Genomic DNA, 19,292 nt, shown 5'->3' on the forward strand with positions numbered 1-19,292 from the left:
CAAATCCAGGCTCGGTCTCCTGAGCTGCCTCTCCTGGTTGCCCCCCGTTTCCCTTCAAACCAAGTGGCTCCTCACCACGGCACCGGGGTCCTGATGCTGTGAGGTGCTGAGCATCCCCAGAACTGTCCGTCCTCACTGGTGGCTGCCACCAGTCCCTGCAGAGCCAGCACCGCCGTGCGCCCCGGCCTGCGGGGCGCTGCCAACCTGGGGACCCTGGGGACACGCAGGGCTGAGGGGGGGTCTGCTTGCTCGCTGTGCACCAAGCCAGTGCTGTGAGGGTGCTGGGGAGGGTCCTGACCGTGCCCTGGGCTGCCCACAGCCCTGCTGAGCCCCAGGCAGGGGGATTTGCCCCCAGAGTGCCGGCGGGGAGCGGAGCACCGCGGTGACATTTGGCAGCTGCTGCGGTCGCCCCACCCTGGGTGGGGACGAAGGTCACCCTGCAGAAAGTTCGGCTGCTTGCTGACGGAAAAAAATGGGGAAATTCCCTGCTCTGTGAGCATGCAAATGAGGGCCGGGGCTGGAGACCCTCTGCCCAAGAAGCCCTCCCCTTCTCCAAGCCCCCCCGGTGCTGGGGGGCTCTCTGTGCTGTCACCTCCCAGGCCACCAGCTCGGCACAGTGGCCTCAGGAACCTGTCCTCCACCTGAGATGTCCCAGCCGCAGGGGCACGGCTGCATCCCCAGGGCACCCCATACCTGAATCAGGGTGGGAATAAGCCAGAAACCCCCCTCCCAGCCCCAATGGACCCAGAGGAGCCTTTGCTGGAGCCAGCAGGGGCACTGCTAGACCTCAGGTGCCACGGGTGTCCCTCGGAGCCGGTCCCGTTCTCATCGCTGGCACCAAAGAAGTAGGGAGGAGCTCATGGCGGGGGACACAGCCATCACCTGTCCGTGCCCTGCCCTGCAGGATTGGTGCCTGTTGGCAGCGCTGTGCTGGGGCTGTGCCGGTGCTGTGTGGCCACACGCAGGTGATGGGGTGCGCAGGACCCCTCCGAGGTGCCGGAGACACACGGGATCGGCACTGAGTGCTCTGAAGGTGCCTACAGACCCGGCTCAGGATGGAAAAGCCCCGAGCCTTTGCCTGAAAGACTCTGTTCCACAGGGATGTGGTGCTGAGCAGCAGCTCAGAGGATGCTGGATGATACAGGTAGGGGGAAGGCAAAGCCTCCCTCCCAGACGGAGAAAACCCCAGGCGCCCTGCGCAGCTCTCCCTTGCTCTCTCGTGACTCAGCCCTGCGCGGAGAGCTGCTCAGCACCGAGACACCGACCCACAGTGCCGCCAGCCAGCAGCCCATGACGTGCTGGGGTTTCTCCAGGCTGCAGCGAGGCAGCAGCTCGCAAGATGCTCTCCCTGAGATCCAGGTCAGCGCCTCCGGCGCCGGTGGCCCTGAGTCACCAGGTGACGGCCCCATCCTGCCGGTATCTGCCAGGTGTGGCAGCATGACGCGAGCCCAGCTGGCCCACGGGTGATGCAGCAGTAATTGCAGCGTGGGGCTGATAGCCTGCCCGTGCTCCTGCCCAGCACTCGTGACTGTAGGCGGGGGATATCTTTTGGTTACTCACACCTCGCCGAGGCAGCTGCCAAAAGGCTTAACAGCTCGGCTGATAGGCATCCCGGCTCCGCCAGGATTTGGGCCATTGCCCCCAGGGAGAAGCTGTCTAGCTCCAAGGAACACTTCTGGGGATGGTGGCTGACTCCTCGCCCCTCTGGCCCTGTCCCCTGGCAGCAAGGTGCTCGTGGCCACGGGCACGGGCTGCTGCCTGCCGTGTCCTGCTCGCCGGGAGCTGCTCCGCTGGCTCATAGAGTCACAGAATCATCAGGGGTGGAAAATCCCTCCCAGATCATCTGGTCCAGCCATCCCCTACCACCGATGTCACCCACTGAACCGTGTCCCCAAGCACCAGCTGCAGGTGCTGGGACCAGAGCAGAGCCATGAGCAGTCAGCTCATGGGGCACAAAGTCCTGCCCAGCCTGGAGGGTCTCTCCCTCTTTGCGGGGTCACGCAGAAACGCAAGCACTTTCCCTGAATTCACTGCATGGGAGCAAACCTGGGGCTGCCAGCACAGAGCAAAGGCAGAGGGGACGTGGGACAGAGAGACAGCGGGGTCCGACTGGTGACGTCCCACCAGCACCATCCGTGGCACGGCACCGCATTGTCTGCAGGTTGCTGCGTGAGCCCCAGAGAGGGGAGGAAGGCGCAGAGCCACCCCTACCCCATGTGCCCAGGCTACTGCAAGCTCCGGGTTGTGGCTAAAAAAAAAAAAAAAGCAACCAACAAATCACAAAATGTGGGAACATCTGGGGCCGCCTGGCAGATAAGGTGCTGCAGGGAGGAAGGTGTGTGAGCCAGCGCCGTGCCAGGCTCGGGGCGGGCGGAGGGCAGGGTGCCAGACCGGCGGTGGTGCTGCCGGCGGTGCCAGGACGCAGCGGGGACGGACACTGTGGGAAAAGCGCCGGGGAGGACGTCCCTTCCACCACCTGAGCCACTCGGTGGCACGGCGCAGCTGCAGGTTGCACCAAACGGCGCTGGGTTTAGAAATAAAATGGTGAGGAAACCAGCTCCAGATTTTAATAGGACATTTTCCAAATGAAGCAAGGATGGAGATCGTTCGAAGTACATCTTAACCTAGAACTGCCCTGAAAATGTTCTTAAAACACCTCCTTGGTCAAGGCAGCTCCCATCTTCTGCAACCCAAACTGCCAAACCTTACTTGGAGATTTTTTTGCTTTGGACAGAATCTCGGACCAGCCCTAGCACCATTAAACGTGCCTCCTGTTGTGCAGAGCAGCTTTCTGTGGCACCACAAATGTTCTTTATCAAAGAGCAAAACTGCCTGGATGGATTTCAGTGGACCAACCTGCAGATAGCATGTTGCACCCAGAACTGCTGAGTGCAGAGCAGGATCTTGGCAGGATCGGGGCACAGAGACTGTAAATAAAATGTTAAAACTGGTCTGAAACGTGGATGGAACATCCCAACGTGAAAGCGCCAGGAGAAGCACCAGGGCAGGGGTTATGTGAGTGGCCTTTGTTGGTAACCAGTGGGACCAGTGACCCCGGCAGGCTGATAAGCACTGAGAAATGCACTGACCCCACTAACTCAGGAGCTCCGAGTGCTCAGGGCAGGGCGATGGTGCCGACGCACGCCCCGTGTCTCCCTCCATCCCGACCCTACAGCAGCCAAAAAGGTACCCAAAATGAGGAAGCACAGGCGAAAAGCGGCTGCGCTGCCTGAGTCTTGTGGAGGGCGAGGTGAGCAAGGTTTGGAGATAAAAGATCCTGCCCGAATAACCACTGATGCCTGTGCAAGTCCTGTCCCCGACCTGCCTGGAGGATCCCGCGGGACGCAGCGGGGCTGCGGGCATCCTGCGGGCATCCTGCACCCAACGTGCCGCAGCTCAGAGCTGGCCGTGCCCCTTGGGCAAACACCCTGCGAGGGAGGGAGGTCGGGAGGGAAGGGTGAGAGACTGAGTCGGCTTTGTTTAAAACAGAAATCCCCTGCCACCGAGGCCTGGCTCGGGCTCTGCCACACGCTCGGAGGGCAGTCGTGGCTTCTCCCGCAGCACTGCGGTTCTGCTCCGCTCCCACCAGCCCCGGCCGATCGGTGCCACAGGGGTCGGGAGCTCCCTGGAGACAATTCCTACTTCGGTTTCAGTCCCAAATGGTCCCTGGCACTTGGGGACAGGGCTGCTATTTCCGAGCTCCAGCACGGTTTTTGGTCTACGATGCCTTTCGCTGCCCACTGGCATACAGACACACATCCGGCCCCCAACCCAAACACACCTCTGGGCACCTACTTTGATGTGCTTTTTAAAAAATAGCAGTTTGCTGAAATTACTTTTCTCTGTCACGATTTTCTCACTTTTATTCCTGTCTGTTCAAGGATGCTAGATGGGGTCCCGCAGGGGGGTCCGTGCCCAGCATCCCCCTGGGAGAGGAGCCCCGGGGGAGTTGCGAGAGCGAAGAGCAGTGCCCAGACCCAGAGGGGGACCCTCCTCCTCCTCCTGGTGGAGCAAGGAGACCTGTGCGATGGTCCGAGCTTGAAGCCAGGACCGTACCCACCGTCCCAAACGATTTCATGGCCTCGGATGGCCGAATCCTGCCCCTGCTGCGCCCGGAGGAGGAGCGGCGCCCTCCCGCACTGCTGGGCAGGGTAGGTGGTGTCTGCACGCCCCTGAGTCAGCCCGCAGGAATGCAGGCGGATGGGGTGGCAGGGGAAGGACACCAACCTGTCACCACGCTGCCGGGGGGGGAGGACCAGGGTCTTTTGTGGACCTCTTCCCCTGCACGGCATCGCGGTCACGGGCACCTCCGCCCCTCTGTGTGCACGCACCCCTCGGGCACCCCTTTCCCTACCGACCCCAGGTCCCTGCAGCGAGGGCGTGCAGGTAGCTCCTGCCAGCCAGGTGTGGGACCCCCCCAGGGGACCCTCCAAGGCCACGCCAGCGGGCGGGGGCACCTCTTTATTGCTGGCAATAAAGGCGAGGACAGGTTTTGACGCCCTTTAAGAATTAAGCCATTTCCACGGCGGCTGCTTTGGCCTCCGAGCCTTGCTCACGTCCCCCTACAAGAGGGATGCCCGATGGTGATCGTGGCCCTGGTTATCAGCGTAGGCCACTCTCATGATTTCCTCTTTAGGGTTTCTCATGGTGCTTTCACACCCGGCCGTTCCCACATGCACGCTTCATCCATCCCCATTTTAGCCTTTCTGTTACAGGGCTCTACAAGCAGGGCACTGAGCCCAGCCCAAAATGTGGCTCTGATGGCCACGACGATGTCCTAGGACAGAAAAAAACAGCGCTGTAAAATCCGCAGAAATATTTACGTGCAAGACGGACTCAATTAAAATCAAGAAACTGAGAAAACAAGGAAATTAAGCAATTAAAGAGGCCACCAAAAGAGCAAAATGTCTGCTGATAGCACGGAATTACGCAGAGGTGGTACTGGAGGCACTCAGTAAATGTACACTGTTTGTCCAAAGAGATTCTAGCAGTATTATAGCAAATGTTTTTTAAAAGCAAGCGCAGGAGCCTGCTGGAAGTAAAGCGATATCTTTGATTAAGTTATAACCGTGTCCAAACACGGCGAGCAGCACGGAGCAGAAATGGGGGCAAGTGAAACGCGAAACCACAGGAAGGCGAGCCAAAACATTTTTTTTTTTTTTTTTTTGAGGAACGACTTGCTAAAGGCATGAAAACTTACATTCGAACTAACATTCAAACATTTTTTAAGTACACAGATGGTGGTTGCCTGCCAAAAGGGCTGGAGCCAACGAGAGGTGGGGTTCACTGGGAGGGAAGGCGAAAGGCACCGGCGGTGAGCCCCGGTGCTGCAGGGGAGCTGGGGAGCTTCCCGGGCTGGGCTCTGCACAGCGAGGTCAGGACAGGTGCCTCGAATGGGAAAAAAAAAGAAACTCAGAACACATTAGTTTGCATGAAAGGAGAAAAAAAAAAAGCAGGACCTTCACCCAGAGAAACCTTCTCACCCAGAGGCGAGGGGAGCGCACCAGACCCTGTGGGATCCCAGGGGAGCCTCATGGAGGGGATCAGCGCCGGGCTACAGGGATGAGCCGGAGTGATTTCGGCTTTGGGGGCCTCTCTGGAGGCGGAGGGCAGCAGCTGAGCCCCCCGGGGGTCCTTAACCAGAGCACCGAGAGCCCCAGGAAGCCCCTATGGTGCCAGAGGACCGGCAGCTAGGTCAGCACACATCTGGTAGCTCCCACGGGGGTCCCACCAGCACCCACGGGGATCCCACCAGCTCCTACAGGTGTCCCTCCAGCACCCATGGGTGTCCCACCAGCATCCATGGGGGTCCCACCAGCTCCCACAGGGATCCCAGCAGCACCCCACAGGTGTCCCACCAGCTCCCACAGGTGTCCCTCCATCACCCTACAGGTGTCCCACCAGCACCCACAGGTGTCTCACCAGCTTCCATGGGGGGGGTCCCATTAGCACCCATGGGTGTCCCACCAGCATCCATGGGTGTCCCACCAGCACCCATGGGTGTCCCCCCTACACCCTACAGGGGTCCCACCAGCACCCACAGGGGTCCCACCAGCACCCATGGGTGTCCCACCAGCACCCATGGGTGTCCCCCCATCACCCCACAGGGGTCCCACCAGCACCCATGGGTGTCCCACCCCCGTGCCTGGTCTCACCCTGGTCCCAGTCCATGCCCATGAGACAAGGCAGGGGCAGGCTCCCTCTCTGCCCCACGGGACCCCCCCCTGCCCCCCAGGCTCCCCGCCTCATTCGCCACCCATGGGTGCTGCCCCCAGCTGCCCCCAGCAGCAGGATCCAAGCTCCACCAATGAGCGCTCAGGAGGGACCAGGGCAGCCAATCAGAGCCCAGCTCTCACCATCAGCACTCAGGAGAGCCCCAAGCAGCCAATCAGAGCCCGCCCCTCACCCCCCGAGCTGCGTTCTGATTGGACCTGGCTGGGAGCCTCCAGGTTACCGAAGGGTTGGCCCAGCGAGCAAAATCACTGCTGGGACAGAAAAAAAAATAATTAAAAATGACGTCAGAGCAGCCAAAATGGAAATTACCGGGGTCACGTGACCCCGGGGTGCCTCCCTCGGGGAGGCCGAGGCCGGCGAGGAGACTGCGGAGGCTCCTGGAGCATGAGGCTGGTCAAGGGCTGAGGCTGGAGCCTCCTCTTGGGGTCCCCCCCCCGTGTCCCACCAGCCCTGCTCTGAGCGGGGCAGCCCAAGCCCACGTCCCAACGGAGCCTCCGCACCCTCTGTGGTGACCTCTTCCTGGGGCTGAGGTCGGTGGAAGAGACCCTGGAGGCTTCTGGAGGCTGAGGCCGGTCAAGAGTTGAGGCTGGAGGCACTTCTTGGGGTCGATGTGTCCCACCAGCCCTGCTCTGAGCACTGCCAGCCGGAGCTCGGGTCCCAGCGGAGCCTCCTCAACCTCTGTGGTGACCTCTTCCTGGGGCTGAGGTCGGTGGAAGAGACCCTGGAGGCTTCTGGAGGCGAACCTGGTGAAGGTTTGAGGCTGGAGGCCGCTCTTGGGGTCGATGTGTCCCACCAGCCCTGCTCCCAACAGGGCAGCCCAAGCCCACGTCCCACGACAGAGCCTCCAGGGCTGAGGCTCAGCAGTGGGCACGGAGGCTTCGTGTGGTTCCGTGAGCTGCCCCGGGGCACCTGGCCTCCCTCCGCCTGCTCCGGGGATGGGTGCGGGACCACCCGGCGCAGCCCCCCGGGTGGTTATTCCCACGGAGGAACGAGGAGCACGCCTTGCCTTCCCCCAGAGATCACGGGCTGCTGGACCCCCCAGCGAGCTCCCCACGCGGGACCGCCATCCCTGCCCCAGTGCGGCCGGGTGAGCAGTGCTGGCGAGAGCACGGGACCAGGGCTTCGTTTTGTTTTGTTTTGTTTTGTTTGTTGTGGTTTTTTTTGCCACTCATCCGTGGCAAAACGCTGCGGGTGGTGCAGGACGGGCGGTGACTCACGGGCCGAGAGAGGGCAGGTCCCTGTCCTGCTCCTCCAGCTGCGAAACTGCTGAAATTCCTCCCGGGACGGCACCAAGCCGGGGGAGGGAAGGTGCTCGGAGGCTGGCAGGGCTCGGAGGGGAGGGATCCTGCTCATGGCAGCCTCTGCTCCACACCACCTGGGTCCTTTCACATCCTTTTTGTGGCCAAAGCACACCCCCAACCCCCCCTGTGCATCCCCTGTGTCACAGATCTGCGGTGTCACCGGGCTGGGGACCGATGGGGACGGCGCTCTCTCCAAGGAGACGATTCCACCCGATTCCTGGTTGCCGTAGAAACTGGTTATTTTTGTTGTGCCTGCTCTGTCCCTCGCCGTTATGGATACGATAATTGAAATAAAACTTAATTTCAGACCCGAAGCCGGCTGGAGGGCCAGGGGTACCTCGGGGGGGTGCCGTCTGCCAGAGCCCCCCAAGCTGCTGCTGGCGGGGCGGTTTCGGGAGGAGAGCAGGTACCAAACGGGGGGCATCATTAAACAAGGATGGAGAGAGAAGAGACTCAAGTCTGGGGGTCTCAGGGTGAGACCCCAGCCCCAATTTGCCCCGCCATGACCATTTTCTGGCCCAGGGGGGAGCGCAGCCCTCCCCACCCCCTCCTCGTGCCCCCCTCCCCATGCGTCCCCATGCCACCGCGGGGCGGTGGCAGCCCGGGGCAGGTGGCAGCCACCCATCATGTCGTCACCCGCTCCTGCCTGCTGGCCCCAGGGAGAGGCCGTGGCGGGGGGGGAAAGTCACACGAGTGGGAAAACAGGAGCAGCAGAGGAGCTGCGTCACCGCTTTACAGCCCTGGGATGTGCTGCGCGGCTCCTCCCCGGACACCCTCTGACCCCATCGGTTTGGGCACAAGTTTTGTAACCCATGGGAGCCAAAAGCTGCTTGGTCCTGCTGCACCGGGGAGGCTGTGGGTCCTCCCGTGCCAAGGCAGGGCAGCCACGGGCACAGCACCAGGAGGGGAAGGGGCTAGGGGCCGGGCTGGATGGGGCCCCCTATCCGTGTTGGGGCCCCGTCTCCGCGAAGCAGCTGATGTAGGAGCAGCCGTGCCCACGGAGCACACACCCTGCGGGCAGATATTCCTGGCATGGGGTGGGTGCAGACGTTTCTCTTTCATCTGCGGGCCCTGCCCTCCCCGACGTTCCTGCTGCGGCGCTGGGGCAGCGGAGGAGCTGGGGTGAAAGCTCGGGCACCGGCGGGGAGGAGCGGGTGCCCGCGGGGCAGCGGAGGTGCTGAGCCCTCCCCGGGCAGCCGCAGCAGGTGTCAGCAGCAGTGCCCAGCCTTGGCACGGACGCTTTGCACCGTCTCCAGCAGCAGCAAGCATTGCCCAGCTGCCTATCTGCCCTCACTGCTGCTGTGCCAGGCTGGGAACGCCGGTTTGTGCCCGCGGCGTGAGCTGCTGCCAGCCTGGACCTCGGCTGGTGACCGTGCAGGGTGGGCAATAAATGCCAATAAATGCCCCGGGGACAGAGCAGTGGCACAGGTCCCTTCCCAGCCGCTGGCGCTGGGGCTGGCACAAGTCACGCGATGGAAAGCTGCCAGCAAGAGGCCGGCGGGACAGGGGCGCACACGGGGTTTTCTCTAGGGAGCCATTCCCAGCACCCAGCTGGGTTAACTGGGAGCTGCGATTTGAGGCCAAGTGCTGGAAAATCGTTATTTTGGCAGCGTGACAGAGGGGCCTCGCTGGTCAGGTGTGACCTGCAAGCGGCATCGCTCTGCAGTGCCCCACGTCCAGTGCAGCAGGGATAGACATAGCCCTGCCAAAAGTGCCTGGGATTTCCAGGATGGCCCCAAAGCCCTTTTTCCCTTGGGGACCCCGTGTGCCAGGAGCTGCAGCCCAGGGGCTGGCATTCCCAGGCTCAGGGGGCTGCACGAGTGCTGGTGGCGAACCCTTGCTGTTGGGCGTTCATCCCCGGTGGTGCTGCAACAGCGCAGCCGAATTCACCAGCTGGGGACTGCCAGGACGTGGCCCCCACCAGACGCCGCCCATCCCAGCTCACTGCAGAACAAAATATTGGTACTTTCTGCCTCTGACCAGCATTTCCCGTCCCAAGCTCCACAAAATGTTGAAACGGAGTAAAACATTACTTGGACCTGTTGTCCTTGGCTTTGCTCCGCGGAGTTTCCAAACGGGGAGCTTTGCTCCAAACCCTTCCGTGAGCCGGGACGTGTCCGTCCCTCTCCATGCCTGCCCACCTGGGACACGTACGGGGGGGCTGGCAGGGGCTCGCCATGGGGTTGGGACACTGGTTAGCCAATGGGGTAGGGAAAGCAGGGAAATTTCTGCCCGTCTCCCTGGGGTGACGCATACTCCGATGCGCCACCACTTCCCTGTGGGCTGCTTTTTGAAGCTCTCGGGTATTTTTTGGCTGCTTTGGGAGCTTGTTTCCTGACCTCAGCACCGTGTGCATCACTTCCCCACGTGCAGGGGCAGAGGCAGAGCCCCCACAGCCCCGTCGGGAGGCTGCTGGCGAGGCTCCGTGCCTCGAGCCAGCGAGGCCGGGTTGGGGACCCAGCCCCTCCTGTGCCTGGCTGAGCCCGGCGAGCAGGTTTGGGGCTGAGGCCGGGCTGCCCCTCCTGGAAGTCACAGGCTGCCTGCGTCCTGGTAAACAAGTTGCGAAAGGCTGGCTTTGGTGAAGCCCGGACCTTTCGCCCCACCCGTGGAGGCTGAGTCACCCACCGCGTGCCCCAGGCGGCTCCGTTTTCTTTGTCCCTGCACGGCCAGGCTGCCTTTTCCTGCGTGCAGTTGCACCGCGGGCACCTGCGGGCAGCACAGCACCATGCAGGGTCCTGGTGCCGCCTGCAGAGGGGAGCGAGTCCTCACTGTGCCCTGCCTCAGTTTCCCCCTCCAGGGAGGAGGCAGATCATTCAGTTTATCGAAAAGCCTGCAAGAGGGAGGACGCGTTGGGGATATCCTCCGTGGGGCTGAGCACATCATGCACTGCACTTGTCTCGGGGGCGCAGCTTCCCGAAGGGGTCTCAGAGCTGGAGACCCCGGGAAGGTCACCAATCTTCTCCCCCAGGCACCCTAAGGTGTGCAGAGGGGCCAGCCCAGCTGCTGGGTGATGGAAATGCCTCGTACCAAAGCACAGAGCAAACAGCTCACGAAACGAGGCACGGAGAGGAAAATGCAGGCACGCCGCCTGCTCCGCTTGCAGAGTTTGGCTCAGCACCTCCCAGACGGCAGCACCGCTCGGCAGAGCCCCGTGGACCCCTCTCCTCCGTCACTGGGGGGCCAGTCTCACTGGGACACTCCCAGCCCCTCTCTGTGCCTTTGACCACCTCCAAAAAGAGCAGCATGCCAGGATGGTGCTGCCACCCACCCGGGGCACGGTGACACCAGGACCGAGGGGACAGGGCACTGGGCTGGCCGCAGGTGAGGTCCCCGGAGCTGTCACCGCCTGGGCTGCTCCACAGCCCTGCCCGTGGCTGTGCACCACAGCACCCCTGGGCAGGAGGGGATGCGGGGGCTGTGGGGATGGGGCTGGGTCGCCCCAGGGCTGGCAGCCGCGGAGCAGGTGCCAGGGCTGGGCCCTGCCCGTTGTGCAACTCGCCAGCAGCCCAAGGCTCCCGGGGCAGGGTGTGAGCAGCCTTTGGACGCGGCACCCAGGCTCAGATCTCGGTTTCCCGGCCAGGTGGGGAGGCTCGTGGCTCCTCAGGGGATCCCAGAGCTGCCCTGGGCATAGCACCCAGGGCTGCCAGGTGGTTTTGGCTCAGCCACATAAGCCCCAGAGCCGTGCCCCCTTCCCCCTTACTGGTTTGCTTGCTGGGGGATGCCCCAGAGCCGTGTCCCCTTCTGCGTTGCCAGTTTTGCTTGCTGGGGGATGCCGGGCACGCTGCAGTGTGGCCATGCTCTGTGCACCCTGCTGTGCATCACCCCAGGCACGCTCACCCACCGCTTTCCCCAGCGTGGGGCTGCCCCAGGAGTGCAGGCAGCCTCGGTAAGCGTGAGGCATGCTGCCTGGGTCTGAGAGGGGCAGCCGGCAGCTTGGGAGCCTGCTCCAGGCTGGGTGCAAGGTGCTGGAAGATGCCCCGGAGCGGGCTTCCTGCGGCAGCCGCAAGATCTAAATCTGGTCTCAGCACCGAGCTGCGGTTTCCTTCAACTCCTCTCGCTCGGGAGCTGGCAATACAGGAACGGCAACAACACCTGGGGAGATGGAAACCCAGCAGAGGTGCCAGACTGCGCTCTGCTCCCCGTGCGCTGAGCACCCTGCCGGGCTGCCCCTGCTCGTCCCTGCGCTGTGCCCCCGGGGCTCAGCGCCAGGCGTGGAGCAGGGCTCTGCCACTCACATCTCCATCTCGAGCCAACCCAGCCTGCCCTCGGGGACCGGTGCCAGCCTTGTCACCTGGGCACTTGCCATTAGTCACCCGAAAAGTAACCGCCAGCCCCGGGGTGCCGGTGGCACTGCGCCGTGCCCGGGCTGGCGCAGCTTAGGGCAGCCAGCGCCTGGCAGAGCCTCTGGGGTTACAGGGCCAGCAGGCGGGACCCAGCACCAGTGTGAGCCTTGGCTGGCAGTCCCTGCTCTGTCCTGGGACCCATCCCTTCAGGAAACAGCCCCAAATCTCCTCGTGGCCCCAGTTAGCATAGGCTCCATCCCACCCTCCTGCCCAGCAAGGGGCTGGCAGTATGGCGTGCACCAAGCACTGCCTGGACCCAAAATTCACCTCTGGTGTCCTCCAAAGGCACCTGCATGTCCTCACGGCATGCCTCAGGGTTGGCTTGCCCCTTTTCTCCTCTGGACCATTTGCTGGGGTTTCAAAGTGGCTTTCAAATGGCTCTGCTCATGCTACGAGTGCAACCCCCAGCAGCCGTGCTGGTCCTGGCGGCACTGCTCAGGATGCCCATGTCTCTAAAGCCTTGCTCAAGCCTTGGGACTGCGCAGGCACAAACTCCTTGGGCACAAAACATCCTGCTGAGGGCTTTGCCCCATTCTGCATCCCTCCTGCTCCACCATGGGCCGCGCAGGTCTCTGAGGAACTGACGGAGCAGTCGAGAGGCTGGGCAGCTTGCACGGCTCAGGGTACCCCAGCCACCTCCCCATGAAGTTTGGCATTTGGATGGAGGGGGCTTGGGAGTTTGGATGTGGGCTCTGTGTGTCTGGACACGGCCAGGACAGGCGGGTTGGCTCGGGGGATTTACTCCTGCCAGGTCTCACCCCCTGCAGCACGGAGCCCTCCTGGCAGGCAGCAGGGTGAGGGAGGGCGCAGGAGGAGCTCTTAGGGAGGGTGAAACAAGAGAGAGGAGAACTCACGGGCTCCTTGCAAGCAGAACCGGTGGAGAAGGAGCAGGACTGGGCAGACGAAAGCTCATCCCCTCCTTCGTGCACCAGGAGGGATGCAGACACCTGCAGCTCGGGCACCCAGTCGCATGCAGGCTGCCACCCATCAAGGCACGCACACAGAGGCACACATCCACCTGCGTGCCAAACACACCCACAGCACCAGGAGCGCACAGGCAGCCCTTCGGGTCTGCTCTGACACACGGCCTCAGCTGGATTTCAGAGGCAAAGCGACCCTCCTTCTCCAGGGATGTGTGTTGCCGGGAGTGGGCTGCGAAGTCTGTGCCAAACCAATTACCCAGCACAAACAGCCACGGATTTGTCCCCCAGCTCCCTTCCCAACAGCCCTGCAGGCACAGCCAGGGGCGCAGGACAGCTCTCGGATCACCCAGGGGGTCAAAAAGCTGCTGCCAAGCCCTCACCTCCTGCAACGGAGCCTTTATACCTTTACACACCGTTACTTCTGCTTTGCTGGAGCATTCTTGCCTCGGGGGCTGCCGGAAGGAGGTGCAAGGGAAGGGAAAGGGGGGGTGTAAAGGAGCCTGTGGGCAGCTGGGCTCAAACCCTGCGAGCTGCCCTCTGGGCTGCTGGTGGAGCAGAGCGGCTCGCACGCAGCAGAGGCGGCGAAGCACAAATTTTGGCACCACCTCTGCTCCTTCGGCTCCGTGCCCGTGTCGGTGCCGGCTGTGCCAGCGGTGCCTGGATCCTGGGGGGGGGGGCAGGGCTGGGTCAGGAGGCTGGCGGCACCCGGGGGAGGCCAGGGCCAGGCGGGCGTTGCTGTAGGAGAGTAGGAAAGGGTTAGCAGGGTTGGTGATGCCTGCAGCCAGGTATGCGAGGTATGTGCCAGCGCTGGCACCAGCTCGGCAGGGGAGGGACGCTCCTTGCTCTGGCTGGGTTACCTGGAGGTGGATCTGCTGGAGAAGGGAGCGAGCAGCAGATGCTGGGCTGCCAGGGGGTGGCGTGGAGCCGGGCACCCCCAAACCCCACTGCCAGCTCGGTGAGGCCAGGCAGGGAGGGCGCCCTGCTCTGAATGCTCTGCTCCCCGGGGAATTTACCTGGCAAATGAGCAAATGGCCCACACCACCACCACCCCTGCGTGGCCACCCCGCAGCGGGATTTGCTTTGCAAAACCAGAAGGTGACAGCCAGTGCGAGCAGAGGGCAAAAAAACGCCCAGAAACCGCCCGCCGGGACACTGCTGGCTCTGTTGGCGTTATCCATCGGCCGGTCGGCCGGGGCAGGCGCCGCCACCGCAGAGCAGCTGCCGGCCGTAGGACCTGGGCTCGGGCTTCAGCACGGCGTCCGTGGGCACAGGAGAGAGGAATTCGGTGTAAGACAGGAGCGGCTGGTGCTGCTGCCTTCCCCAGGGCTCGTCTCATGCCTCCGGCTGGTTTACAGCCAGGAGATACTCGGCTCCGTATGGGAATGACAGTCGTGGCCCAAGCAACCCCCCAGGGGATCAGGCTGGCCCCTGATGTGCCTCAGATAGGTGCCCTAGAGCACTCGTGGGGTCACCACATTCCCCAGGGAGCAGATCTCAGAGGTCATCTACTCAAAATCTTGCCTCAAACCCCAGGAAAAGCTGTCGCAGCCGCGGCAGCTTGCACAACTGGTCCCCCTGATTGCTGCTGCAGAGCAGTGTGGTGTTGGACAAAGGCAGGTGCAAATCGCAGCCTCCGGCAGCCCCATGCCACGCTGGGACCCACGGAGCGGTGGAGGCAACGCCAAAGACAAGACGAAGGTGTCCTTGTCACCTCTGTGGGGCAGGCTGTGGGGCTGGAAGGGGCACAGAGACAGACCTCAGAGTCGAGCACAGGGGCTTTGGGTGAGGTGGGGGGGGATGCTGGGGATGGGTGAGTTCCCCTCTGGGTGTGCCTCCCCCCTGCTCTTCCCCTGACACAGATTTACTGCGGGGTTTTGGGTCGGGAGGGGATGTTTTAGGGGCAGTGCTGCAGCACCTCGCCCCTTGGGAATGCACAGAAACCATGGGTGTGCAGAAACCAGCCCTGCGCCCGCTTGGCACCCCAGGCACTGAGCACTGAATCAGCCTCAGGGGCTGGGGGCACGCAGGGTTTGTCCCCAGGGGAGCAGGAAGATCTCACAGCGCATCCTGGGGGTGTGACATCCTCTCCAAGGGGCTCCACGGGGGGGGGGGAATTTGGCCTCCTGGCGCTAAAAGCCCCCAGTTTCCCGTGGGGCACGTGGTGGGGACGCTGTGATGGCAAGGCTTGTCCCCAGGGAGCCGGGGACTTGGGGCTGCTCCCGCTGCCATCCTCAGGCTCCTGCACCCCATCGCGGTGCAGGGACGGGGCCTCGAGGCGCGCCGGCCCCGCTGGGCACAGGGAAGGTGCAGGGAGGGCCCGGCACGCAGGGCGGCACAAAGAGCTCATTGTCCCACATGGAAATGATCATCCCGGCGAGCTGGGAACACAGAGCGGCTCTGTCAGCACGGCTGTGGGCTTCCAAGGGCCGAGATCACAGGGCCCCCCGGACCCTGGCTCTGCCAGGCCCTCGGAGACACCTGTAATAAAAGGCACCTCCTAATTGTGCTCATTTTGCTTCTGAGAGCCACCGGGGCCACGGGGCTCCGGCGTTGGCTCAGGGAGCAGTGGCAGGGACATTGGGCATGGACAAAAGGCTCTTGTGCAGAGCTTGGGAGCTTTTGCTGGAGCAGCGTTCACCCCTGCTGCCCACGTCAGCCTGGCCGTGCCCTGTCCTGCAGCCACCTCCAGCAGCCCCACAGCCCCCCCATCCTGCGGGGACATCCCCCTGCCCCTCCGCCGGCTCCGACCCAGGGGGACCTCCCCTGTCCCAGCACCGGGAGCCTGCTTCTCCCACAAAACCCTGACATCTCTCCTGGCAACGTCTCCCTTCGGCTGCTTTTCCCAGCCTCTTATCTCCCGGACTTCAGACCCGGCTGTCATTATCTGCAGACACACCTCTGCGCGGCTATCAGCCCGCGAAGGCTGCACTGCTCTGTCTGCTCCCGCTTGGCAGCGGTGGCCCTGGAGATGCCGGGGCTCTGATGCAACCAGGCCACGCTCCAGGGGCCACAGCCCTCCCGTCCGGATCAGCGCTGGCATGGCAGGGGCTCCCGAGCCTCCTGGGTCAGGGGGGGATGAGGAGATGTCTGGGGGTTCCTCTCGAGAGGTGCGAACGGCTCCCAGAGTGCGAGCGGAGGGGATGGGTGCGGTGTGTCCCCAGCATGGTGGGCTCAGAAGGTGTCAGGAGGAAAACTGGGGGTGCCCAGCCCTGTGAGGTCATACGGGGAACCAGCACAGCTCCCCGGCAAGCTGTGGTGCTGGTTACAGTGAGAGGAGGTGATTTCTGCTGGCTTAGAGGCTTCCACAGCCAGGGGTCAGCCAGGATTGGGGTCAGCCAGGACTGGGGTCAGCCCTGGCGTGGCTGCGAGTCACAGAGCAGCGATGCGCAGAGTCCCAGCACGGTCCTTGTCAGCTCACACGGGCACCTCGAGGCACCCCGGGGTGCTCAGCCCTGCCAGGCAGGGTCCCCCCGAGCCCACCTGCAGGGTCAGGCCAGCAGGGGACATTTAAAATCTTCACCTCTGGGCGCTGCTTGGGACTGAGCACTCTGGGTGCTGCTGCGGCTGCAGCAGCGAGGTTTCCCATGTCGAGGGACCGGCAGCAACCCTCCTGGGACAGGGGGTCACTCGGGGTCCGTGCAGGCTGTGCTCTGAGCTGTGCTCCCTCATCCCGAGGCTGCTGTGACCCTGGGAACCCCAAAACTCTGCTCATCAGGGCTGCACCAGCCTCTGTTTGCCCTGGTTTCTGCTCCCTCCTGCACGGCCGTGTTTGCCTTCCCATGGCACGCGGCGCTGAGCAAACAGCGCGTGGGGACAGACGGGCAGCTGGCAGGGAGGGCCCAAGCTCACCGTGTCCCCACAGCCACCTCCCCGTGTTCCCCTGTTCTGCAATAAAAACGTGGATCCAGTTTGAGCCAGGAGGCTGCAGGGTGGGGAGAGCCGGGGCTGCCGGAGCCAGGCAGCCTGCAGGGACGGGGAGAGATTCACCCGCCTGGCTCACGGGGCGGTGGGTCTGCCTTGCCCCGTGGGTGCTGGTGCCCCTATTTCATGGTGATGACGATGGCACAGAATTTATCCAAGCCACAGCAGGGGGGGATGCCAGGAGGAAGGGTGCAGCAGGGTCTATAGCAATCTAGCCATGGGTACTGAAATTGTGCCGCCCCTGATCCTTGTCCCAGGGCTCTGAACGGGGCTTTTCACTGTCAGAGATCCTTGTCACCCCTGAGTGGCCGCGGACACGCTGCCGGGCAGGGCTAGCAGTTGGGGAGCACCCACAGGCACCCCCAGCCTGGGGACGGGCTCATCAGGCTGCTCCCATGCATGTCCCTGCTCAGAAACTGCCTCGATCAAATGCCTGGGTTGGTTTGATCTGAGCTCTCCGGGTCCGCCGGGATCCGTGTGACGGTGACGGCACAGCGGGAGCACCCTGCTCTCGGTGCGGGGCGAAGCGGAGGCAGTAAAGTTATACTGGCTGGCGCTGGAAGAATGTCTTCTCCCAGCAGGACCGGGACGGTTGGTGTGCTCCTTGATGTCACCCGGGAGCTGGTTTGAGCCAAGCTGGCAGGCGGCCAGTGCACCATCAGCAGAAGCCTCGGTCTGCGCTTGGAACGATCCACGCGGTGACGTGGGCTCGCCAGCCCCACGCCGGAGGGGTGCCCGTCAACGCACGCTTGGTCACGAGCACAGCCGGGGTGTCCCAGGTGGTCACCAAGCTCCTGTGGCCACCTCCCGGCCAGCTGAGGCTAGCAGTGGGTGTGTGGAGGTGGCCAGGGCTGGCACACGGTGACCAGCACGAGCTGCACTCCAAGAAGCAGCTTCAGAAGGTTGGGGTTCTCCTACAGCTCTCCCCAACCCCATCGTGAAGCCCTGCTGGTGACCATCTCCTCCTGGAGACTAGCTTTAAATCCCACCTGCAGCTTCAGGACTCGTCCCAGCCTTGCTGGGGAACCCAAACCTTTCAGCAGCTTCCTTCCACGGCTCCAGGGACCACGCAGGGGCCCGGCTCCCTCGAGCAAACTTTCCACTTTCTGCCCCCTCAAAACACACGGGCGCTGCTGTTTGCAGCCAGGCTTTGCAGGCGAGCAGGAGGAAGCTGAGAGCAGGGTGGGGAGCATGGGGACGGCCAAGTGTGGTGAGGAGCTCTGCTGCTGCCCAGGGGGGGGGAGCGAAGTCTGACAGCCAAGCTCAGGCTTTAGGTGGACACGAAGCTCCTGTGCCTCTAGGATAACCCAAAGCTGGCCAATAACCTTCCTTTTCCTAACCCTGGCCTCACTTATTTTGGCTCCCGTTTGCCTTCCTGCCCACTCACCCCAGTCCCAGGCGAGGGGGGATGCTGGGGACACGTGGCATCACGCTGTCCCCTGGACATTTTGCTGCATCTCTGCTATCGGGGTGCCCAAAAGGCAGGCAGGAGCTGCCCACCCCGGGCACAGCACCCCACGGGCTGCTCCGGGTCAGGGCTGGGGCAGATCCTGGCCCTGGACATGGGCTTCGTTAGGAAGAATTTCCTCGCGGGAGGGTGGGTAAGCACTGCAAGGGGCTGCCCAGGGGAGCCGTGGAGTCGCCGCCCCTGGAGGTATTTAGGATGGACGTGGTGCCTAGGAACACATGTAGTCGTGAGCTTGGTAGGTGAGGTTGACGGCTGGGCTTGATTTTAAGGCTCTTTTCCAACCTAAACGATTCTGTGGTGTCTGCAGTGGGCCCTGGCCATGGGGCAGAGCTGCATGGGGACCATCCTGGTGCAGCACCGCAGGCACCCCGGGCTCGGGGCTTTTGCTCCCCTTTCCTTCTCCTTGCTGCAACCTCAGCCTTGCTGCTCGGCCTGCAGGAGGCCGGGTCGGGACCCCCGCTGAGGGGCTGGGTGAGACGGGGGCGCTCAGGGCCCTTCCCCCCCCCCCGGGGCACGTGCCCAGCCCCGGCCAGGAGCCGCGCACCCGGCCTCGGCCGCAGCAGGTCAAGGGCGTGTGGGGCCCCGAGGTGCTCGCCTTGTTTCCAAACAAGCTGCCAGCGTTCACCTCCGTAAATAAACAAAGAGCAGGAGCCTGGCACTCGCCTGCAATGCCTGCAGCCAGCCTCCTCCTGCCGGGGTTTGGCAGGGCACGAGGTCGGCCGGGGGCCAGCTGGGGCAGAGCCCCCGGGTTTGCGGGTGCCCGCGGTGGGGCAGGTCCTGGGGACGGAGAGGTGGGGAAATTCCACGGCCGAGCCCTCTCCTCGGGAAGCCCGATGACACAGGGAGGTGACGAAGTGGCCGGCCGCAGGTCACGCCGTGAGTCAGCGGCACACAGGTAGCAAAGGGCTGGGGATGGAGCTGCAAACGCCGCGGCACGCATCACTGCTTGAGCTGGAGCTCAGCGGGGAAAGGAGATTGTTTTGTTTTTTTGGGGGGGGGGGGGGTGGGAGTCTCCACTGCCACCGTCATTGCTGCTCTTTATTCCTGTGAGCAAATGGCTTGGGGGTGATTTATTCTCAGGAGCAGTATGAGTTTAAAAGGG

General features: G+C 63.2%; 1 long non-coding RNA gene across 2 annotated transcripts; it reads right to left on the reverse strand.

The window, feature by feature from the left end:
- Positions 1-578: 578 nt before the first annotated feature.
- On the reverse strand, positions 579-12,789 carry LOC310887179. 2 transcript variants are annotated; one of them, XR_014575681.1, is made up of 3 exons: positions 6,156-12,789; positions 5,484-5,667; positions 579-5,388 (listed from the first exon to the last, which is right to left on the reverse strand). It is a non-coding gene; the product is annotated as an uncharacterized lncRNA (long non-coding RNA). The 2 variants fall into 2 exon arrangements; XR_014575682.1 differs by lacking the exon at positions 6,156-12,789 and having other exon boundaries at positions 579-4,777; positions 5,201-5,388; positions 5,484-6,149.
- Between the last annotated feature and the right edge of the window lie 6,503 nt (positions 12,790-19,292).

The sequence above is a fragment of the Anser anser genome, assembly GCF_964211835.1.
Source record: "Anser anser genome assembly, chromosome: 27".
In the NCBI taxonomy this organism is placed as follows: Eukaryota; Metazoa; Chordata; class Aves; order Anseriformes; family Anatidae; genus Anser; species Anser anser.